We start from the raw sequence: 9353 nt of genomic DNA, 5'->3' as shown, positions 1-9353 counted from the left end.
AGAAATCATAGAATTATAGAAATTAAGGGCTGGAAGGAACCTTAAAAGATCGAGTCCAAACCACCTGCCCTGGGCAGGAATAGTGCTGAGAGACAGTACTACATCTGGGGTCTCACTAGTGCCAAGTAGAGAGGAAGTATCACTTCCTTAGCCCTGCTTGTGGTGCATCAGCTAATGCACCTCAGTATGTTATTAGTTGTCTTGACTACAGCATCGCACTGATGGCTCATGTTCATCCTGTGATCAACCATAACCCCAAGGTCCCTTTCAGCCATCGTACTGGCCAGGACATCTCCTCTTAATACGTATTCATGTTGCTGGTTACTTCTCCCCAGGTGAAGCATTCTGCATGTATCCTTATTGAACTGCATCCAGTTCTACTCTGCCCACCTTTCCATCTCGTTGAGGTCTGCTTAGATCTGCATCCTATTCCCGAGCATGACTACTTTTCCTCATAACTTAGTATTGTCTGCAAACTTGCTTTCCACATCCTCATCTAAATCATTGATAATGATGTTGAACAGAACAGAGCCAGGAACTGAACCCTGTGGGACACCAGAGGCCACCTCCCACCAAGATACTACAGACCTGTCAACTAACACTCTCTGGGTTTGACCTTTTAGGGTCAACCAAACCCACCTGACCATGGACTCTGCCAGCCCATATTCCCTCAGTTTTTTTATAAGAGCATCATGGGAGACCATATCAAAGGCCATAGGATCCCTCTCACTATTTTCCTAAGCTTATTGAAATCAACCTTCCTGAAGTCAAGCAATTCTGCCCTACTAGCTGACTTCCCTGACCTACAACAGATAGTGAATTCTGTTATCTCATGAGCACTATCTCCCAGATTACCCTCAATCCTCAGATCAAATGACATGCAACAAGGAATAGAGAAATACCTACAGGCCAAACATGGGCATGTCCTTTGTCTCCAGCCCTGCCCAGAAGCTTTTAGAAGTTTACAATAACTTATGCTTGGAGTGGGGGTTAGGGGGGAGTTCCTGTGATCATATCCAGTTGTGAGATCCATGGCATCCCCCAGAAATGAAAGGACTGTTTTTGGAAATGGTAGTCTACTGCTCTATCACCAGCTCTTCCTTTAGTTCCTCTTACATATTTATTATTCCTAGAGTGACTTCTCTTTACTTTTAATGTATAAAGAGGGAGCAAATGCCAATGTTTAAGTCTCTAATTTTTTGAGAGTCTATCTCATGATTTTGGAACTTGGAGCTGATAACACTCTAGGTTCTCTAAATCACAGATCAAATGAGACTAATACCTGAGGTTCTATAGCATTTCAGAATCTTGCTGGGGTTTTTTAAAATAACAATAGAGTTATTTTGGTTTTATTCATTTTTTGTTTTCTTAATTTAAAAATGGCACTATTTCTTTTTCTTTTACCACAAAATTCTGAAAAGTAAAAAGAAAAGAACTGTTAATGAAATATTAAAGCTTCAAAATCAGGATTGGACAAAAATTACAAAAGTCTGTGGAAGGTGTAAATAACTGGACTGTTGCATATGAATAGTAGTTTGCATAATTCCTTTTTAAGTGTAAAACTATTGTCTGTGTTATTAAATCGGGCCAGAATATAAAGGCTGTGTGAGATGTCAAATTAAATCTTCATTTAGGGGTAAAAATAACCCTTTAGGATATCCTGATTTCTGTGGACTTGGTTTTATGACCTTAATTTTCATTAATACTTACTTTTTATTGAATAAGTGTTTAATAAGCAAGTTGAAAGCCCTTTTCCAAGTATGAGACTGAGCTGTAGGGTTATTAGGCTGACAACATTCCATTTAGGGAGAATAGAGGAGAAGTCTTTAATGGCTGCACTGATAAAAAGAAGTGGTAGAGTTAATCTAGTACCATCTGCTTTTATTTCAACAACCCACTCAGTTGGAAAGCACAAATTGGTGAAAACAGTATCTAGTGTAGCTGTTGTTGCTACTTCTGCTTGCTAGTTTATTTCCTGGACTAGAAGAACCAAAGACTCCTTTTAAAATGTGGATGATAATGTTTAAAATTTATTTGCTTTTGGTGCATGCCTCGGAGCAAGTATGACTTAATAGCTCATGTATGTAAGCTATTTTGTAGGGGTGTGCAAAGTGGACCCTATTCAATTTGAATTTGTATTCAGCCCAAATCAGGGATAGTGATTTGATTCATTGATTCGGACCACTGTCCCTGATTCGATTCGGCCAAATCCGAATCTGAAGATTTGATGCTGATTTGGAGAATCAGCTATTCAGACACAGACATGGCTTTAAAAGTTTTTTCTACATACCTTGAAGTAGCAGGCGTGGCTCATGATCGCTGCGATAGTGGGGTGTATGGAACATCCCACAGGAGTGTGGGGGGCCCCTCCATGTGCTTGGTGGTGAACCTGGAATCTGTACATAAATCTGTAATAATTCCAGTGTTTTTGATGGTGTTATTCCTGTGTGATACTCATAGGAGATTAGAATAAGGTCCTTGGTCTATCTTCTGTCATGGTACAATATGTAATGTTTAAAAAAACAGTATTAAAACTCTTTCCCTGCTCCTCTTGGCTTCTAGGTCCTCCAAAAAAAGAACAGATAATGGGTGAATCATTATAGCACCGCCAAGGTCACTTTATACCAGCTGAGGATGGAGCATCAAAGCTGGTCAGGGGAATCAAATCTGGGACCCTCAGCACAGACCTGTGCCATATGTGAGGTAAAGAGCATCTTTAGAAATGAGATGCCATAAGGGGTATAATAAATAGGATTAACTACGAGAAGGAGACATGATTACTTGTACCATATTCTATTAGCATGGACTTATTCTTCATTAAGTTATATGACCATGATTGAGCTTTAAAAAGAAAATTACCAATAAAATTATGTATTACTGATGACTGTTCAGCAGGCCTTAATATTTTTCCTTCATGTTTCTGATGGCATCCCTTGCCAAGCCTGATCAAGGGCTCAGTAGACTTAGGGGCTGCTCTTCTCAAGTTGCTACTGAGACAGGTCACGTGATGAAGATTGCTAGCGCTCAGAAAGCAAACAAACACTGCCTTAACATCTCCTAAGACAACACTGACAAAAATGTGAACGTGAAGAAAAATGCTGCTGATCTCACAATTTTAGGGCTTCTCTGCAGTGTTTGTTGCATTTTACAATAATATGCTATTTCTAAGTTTTCATTTAAAAAAAAAAAAAAAGCCTTTATCTGCTGCCAAGACACAACCATCATAGCATAAATAGATGTGCTGCTGGCTGCTCAGTTAAGCCAGCCTTGCAGAAAACTGTCTCCTGGGAAACAATAGCTGTAATAAAGGTTAGAATTCACCACTTCCTCAGTTCTCTCAATGAAGTCTGAACTTTTAAAGCTTAATTGGAAACATTCTCATAAGAATCATAGAATCATAGAAAATGAGGGCTGGAAAGGACCACAAGAGTTCACATCTAGTCCAACCGCCTGCTCAAAGCAAGGACCATCCCCAACTAGATCATCCCAGCCAAAGATGTATCTTCACATGCATTAGGGCACGTTTTCTAATGCGCATTAAATTTAGTATCTCCAATGTGAAGTACTTAAGAAATTTGCATTAGTCTGTTTTAAAGCACCGTAACAGATGTGCACAGTTGTTAAGTGATGCTTAATGTGCAGTAGCCTATTTTACTGTGCATTTGCATAATTGCAAAGTTCTTTATGTGACATTTTAATAAGCAGTAAAATAGGCTACTGCACATTAAAGCACTTGTGTAGGTACATCCTCTTAGTAGCAAGCAGGGATTAGTTTGAGTTTATACCTTTTTTGTGTAAATAAGCTAAATCTTAAAATTATTAGGCTGAGAGAATTTCTTTCTGCTGCACTTGATGTGATTTCATGTCTCCGGGTTTGCAGCCTTGATTTTTTTATTCTTTTGGTTCAGAAAATTTCAACACCCCTGAAAACAGTGTAATTTTGGGATTAAATTCACAAATCAGGCCCTTTGCATGGAAGAAAGAGGGTTTGCTTGACATTCAATTTGAACTTGGATTTTCTAGAAGGTTTCCAAAACTGGCTGAATTTTGTGTTCTCCTGAAGTTGGGAGAAATCTTTATGACAAGGCTGTACTCCTGTACCTCTAGTTACTGCCTCTGAAAGATTCAAACTGAATTGTTCTGTATAGAAAACTCTTACTCTGGCAAAGCAAAGTGAAGCAGATAATATTTCAGAGTTGCTTGTAAGAGGAGAGTCCCAGAAAATAGAAATGACTTATGAAAAATAGCCTTGTATGGGAGTGCATGTGCACCCCCTGAGAGCGACGGTGCACCCCCTGACTGCTCTCACCTGCGCCCCTGCAAGTGCTGGCTGGGGAGTGGCCGCAGCCAATTCCGGAAGCAGCCATAGCAATTAGCCACCTCGCAATCGGTCTCAGAGGGACACCCCCCTCAGTTGGTGGGATTGGCCATGGGAGGACTCCCTCAAGTCATGGGATCAGCTGCAGGGGACCCCTCCCCCCCCCCCCAAATCAGCGAGGTTAGCTTCTGACTAGTCTCTGGGGGGGTACATGCCCCCCCCGACTAACGTGGCACCAGTCGTCCATGGCTTGTAGAAGCAGAATACAAACAGGATTGGTGAAGGTCTTAAGGTCGCACAATAGTTACAATCCTTATAAGCTGAATTAAAATTCACACTCATGTTCTGCTGTGGCCTTATAAAGCACTTAGCAAATTCCTCAAAGTGTCCTTCTGTGCTGATGGCAGATTGTAATGGCTGAAGGAAAATTGGACATTATGGTCAAGTGCAGAGAAGAACTGTGTCCATGAAATCCTTGATTAGGACCTCTTGTGCTCCATGACTGTGCATCTGTAAAAGGATTCAGTTTATATGAACTTTCTTTCCTTTTTCTGCATTTAGACATTTTTGTATGGCAGTGTGCAAAATTTAATGCAGTCTGTCCTCTAACAAAGACTGTGGGCTCTGCCCCTACCTAAGACTTTGTGACCCCCCCATATACCATGTTATCTTTCTTCATGGTGCTGTTCACACCTGCAAGATAATTTAGTCCCTGAGGGATATTGGTGTAGCCAGGAAAATAGGAGCTATTTTAGCCAGCAAGGCTAGGTAGAGATAGCCAAAAAGCCTGAGGCTGAATTGATTCAGTCTTTGCAGATTAGTCTAAACTGCATAGATTAAACTGAAACAGAAGTGAATAGACATTTACCTTTGGTTCAGGGAATGCAGCCACATGCCTGTAGTGGCCTAGGTCAGAAGCCAGGGGGTGCTAGAGCATGGCTCTCAGACTGTGAGTTCAATTCTTCCTGCTGCCCCTGAGGTCTCTGTGATTTGCAGTCCAGACATGCAGTAGCAGGACTCTGCAGGGTTGTTCATCAATTCCTCTCCCTGCTTCCAGGTGCCTCTGGATTTTGTAGTCCATAGTTGCAGCCAGCAATAAGGTTGAGCAGGGAAAGAGGTGTGTGTGCAAAATGGGCCGTATTTGATTCAGATTCGAACTCATGGACTATAGAGATCCAAAGCAGTTCACTAATTATCCTGACATTTGGGAATGTGCTGAAAGATTTTGCTCTCTAGGATGAGGATATGACTACTTTGCATATTCCATATGAGCATCTCAGAGTACTTTAAAGAATGCAAATAGCATCAGACCCATTTCAAACATAATGACATGTAGGTGATGAGAAAGTGGCTTTCCCAAGACCATGCAGTAGAATCTGGAGCATCTCCCAGTTGTCCACTTCACTAGTCATCTATGTTTCTTCCCTCATGTTGTATTACAGAAATGTCTTCAAAGAGAGTTTTGTCTGAGCCAAGACTTTAGACTTTGAGTCAAGAATCATACAAGTAAAACTTGCAATATTAAGCAGATAACCTTGAAAAACAAATTATGCTGTTGAACTGATACAAGAAAGTTCTAGTCCCAGGGAAAAGCCCTGAAAGGCTGTAGTGTAGCAAACCACCCAGGTTTTTCTTTTTTTCATTTGTTTTAAAATGCATTCCCTCCTCTTCCCCAAGCATTTCTGACTTTTTCTCTCCCCCTCTATTCCGTAGATAAGTATAAGTAAGCTAAGATGTAGGATAAGCTTTAATTTTTTTATTTTAGGTAGTAAGTTTTATTTTTCTCTCCCCTCTTTGCAAATAAGTGCCCTGCTATTTTGAAAGAGATATCCACTGTTTTATAAGTGATAATTATTATGTTTTGTATTGATTTTTTTTTACTGCTTTTATATTGTGTGATTACTGTTTTAGACCTATATATGTAAGTTAGCATAAGTCATGTCAAATTTCCATCTTGTAATGTCAAGCCTCCATCTTATCCCCATGCCTAGTTGTGTAATTTGGCTCCTGAATAAATGGAGATGAATGTGGGTGCTTGAGAGACAATGGCAGTAGGTTTAAAAATTGCTCCCTCTGAATGACTGAACCATCAACGCCAATACCTGGACCAATGACCCAGCCCTTGGAACCACCCTCAGCATTCAAAAATCAAAAGATGAGGCAACCCACTATTGTGCCAGGCTGCACATGCTCATTAAGAAAACCTGGAGCACTCTGGAACAGGACTGACATTGCCTGGACAGGCCCTCTCCATCGGAGATCAGAGGTAGTCTGCCCCATAAAAAGGGATAGTGAAGACTGACTCTTTGGGACGCCCTCTCCATCTGAACCAGCACCATGCCACACCATCTATCCACCCAGAGGCCCTTCCAGTGACACCCCTCTGGACAACACCTACTGGACAAGGACCCCTTTCCAGCCTGGATAGGTAGCTATCACCCCCTACCCCCTCTTCAACCTAGGACTTGGACTCTGCTTCTCTTCCCCACCTGGACTCCAGCCCTTCCACTGAATCTCTTTCTCCTGCTGCCATTGTGAGTGCTTGTGTGTGTGTGTGTGTGTGTGTGTGTGTGTGTAAACCAATAACTTCATGGGGCTGTGTAGTGTGTTGTCTGCTTAATAAACTTGTTATTTGAAACTCCGAGTTCGGTTTTTGTCTGTTTCCTGGCTGTTTCCTCCTTGCCACCGCTTATCTGCCCCCACAATCTCTAAGCTGCCAGCCTGTTTCCAGCCCCAAGCTCCCCGGTTTCTGCCTCTTTCTCTCTTTCCTGTCACCTCCTTGCCACCACTTAACTGCCTCCCCCCCAGTATCTCAGCTGTCTGCCTCAGTTTCCATCCCCAATCTATCTTAAGTAACCCCAAGCCTCAGTTCCTCAGGCAGCTTCTCTCTAGTCCACCGGTTCTAATCTCACTTCCGGCAACTTTCATTTCCTACACTTTAACTCTCTCTCACCTTAACCTTCCCCCAAGTATCCCAGATACCCCAAGCACATACACACATACCATGCCATTCAAGTTAGGAACTTACCTATGTGTACCTATGTGGGTTGTATGTGCGTGAACTGGTGAGTGTGTGTGTGTATATATATGTCATTCTGTGTATGATATATGAATTAGTGATCTGTGTATGTGTACTGAGTGTGCAGGTATGGACAATTGATTTTCATCTAACTTTTGGGGTGTATAGTGTATGTGCTTGAATTGGTGATAGGTAGACATGTGCCTAGGCTAGTTTGGATGTGCATGTGCCTGAGTTGGTAATGTGTGTGTGTGTGTGTGTGTATGCATCCAACTGATTTGTGTGTTTGTATATGTGCAATTGTGTCACACCCTCCTATCTAACAGTGCAATATTGAGATCCTGAGAGTTGGCCTGACCCCACAGGGCAACAGTAGGAAGTAAACAGTAAATGCTTTATGACAAGTGAAAAGTCACATAACTGTTGTAAGCTTTGGAGACAAACCCAGATGTCCTAATGTAGACAAAACTAAGACAAAAAAACTCAGTTATTTTGTTCCCCTTATATTCCAATATGCTGGATTTAGAAATGATAGGGTAACACTGAATGAAAAATAAAAACCCAGCAGGTCAGGCAGATGGCCTGGCTCTAGGCCAAAAGTTAAAGGAGTGTCCCCAAGATTGACAAGTCACTTGAGGGAATAAAATGATAATTTAGTACATTGCCCATGTTATGCTTTTTTGCACCTGGGCTGAGCTGTGGGTTGGGAAAGTCCAAAGTATATTGGTGTTTTGTGTCTCTAACTTCTGATAATGTGCTGTTGAGTAAGAGAGGCTGGAACCCACCATTTGATGTAGATCAACATCATGCCTTTTAAGTTCATGGGGCTACATACCTTTATATCAGTGAGGATCTAATCCCGACTGTTGGATACATCTGCCATGGGGCTAACACTATGTATATAAATGCTAGGTAGGTTTGAATCCAGATGGATCCTAGCTAGAGTTATGCTGGACAGGTTTGACGATAGTGGGAGAGTTTAGCTCCCCCAGATCATCTGGACAGATCTTGGAAGGCAGAGAAAATTATAGGATGTGGGGAAAATGCATAAAATACTTCCTAACAAACTGAATTATATTTATCTATTTTAGGCTAATTGTGCTTAAATGGTAAAATGCCAGAGCAATCATGAATCTGGCAAATGCCAGCTAATTTGCGTGATACATTTCCAAAACCTTAACGAGCCAAATGATCTTGCGTTTAAAAGAGAACCCAGTCCTATATAATGATACACATAATATACACCAGCATTTTCAAAAATAGCCTAAATAAGCAGCATGCTTCTCATTAATGCTAAGCACCCTTCCACTCCCATTGAAGTTAATGTGAGGAGGCTCATGCTTCTGAAAATTAGGTCCATGTACTGTTCCCCCCATCACCCTCCCCCCCCCAACCAAATAATCGTAGCCTCTTTGGTTAAATTCCACATTAAAATTCTGCAGCTCTAAACATAAAGAAATAGCAAGAAACCTCATGTAGTTGGCTGGCACTGTAGCTGTGCTGTGTGTAGACCTTGGTATAAAACTGAAATCAAGACCATTACTCTTTAGGCTTTTACAGGCTGAGCACACTGTAGAGATGACACATTTGATTTCTGTAGGGAAGGAAGGAACTGACTGCTGTAGCCGGGGACACTCCCAGCTGGCTAGAGGTAACGGAGAGAAAATGGCAAGTGCAATGCTGCAGCAGAAAATGTCTAGAAAGCAAAGTGAATCTGGAGAAGAAAGTGCCAACCACAACGGCAACAGCAAACCCTAACCCCTTCCCTCCACGCACAGGTTTTATCTCACTAGGGTTTGTCAAGATACTGCAAACAAATGGGAGTGCTCATCCTAAATGACTGATAGCACCAGGAGGAGATAAAAGGAATGATGGAATAAATACTTTAAATATACATTAAAGAATAGAAATCCTTTACAGTAAATTATTTCCTCTCTATTAAATGAAGGCTGTGAGGTCAAGGAGATCTGCTCAGTTCTTCTGTGAATCATACCCTTTACTGCATGGCTAACTATG

Source organism: Crocodylus siamensis, chromosome 8 (genome assembly GCF_052110815.1).
Source record: "Crocodylus siamensis isolate JL-2025a chromosome 8, ASM5211081v1, whole genome shotgun sequence".
Lineage (NCBI taxonomy): Eukaryota > Metazoa > Chordata > Crocodylia > Crocodylidae > Crocodylus > Crocodylus siamensis.
Note: the sequence above shows the minus strand (reverse complement) of the source record.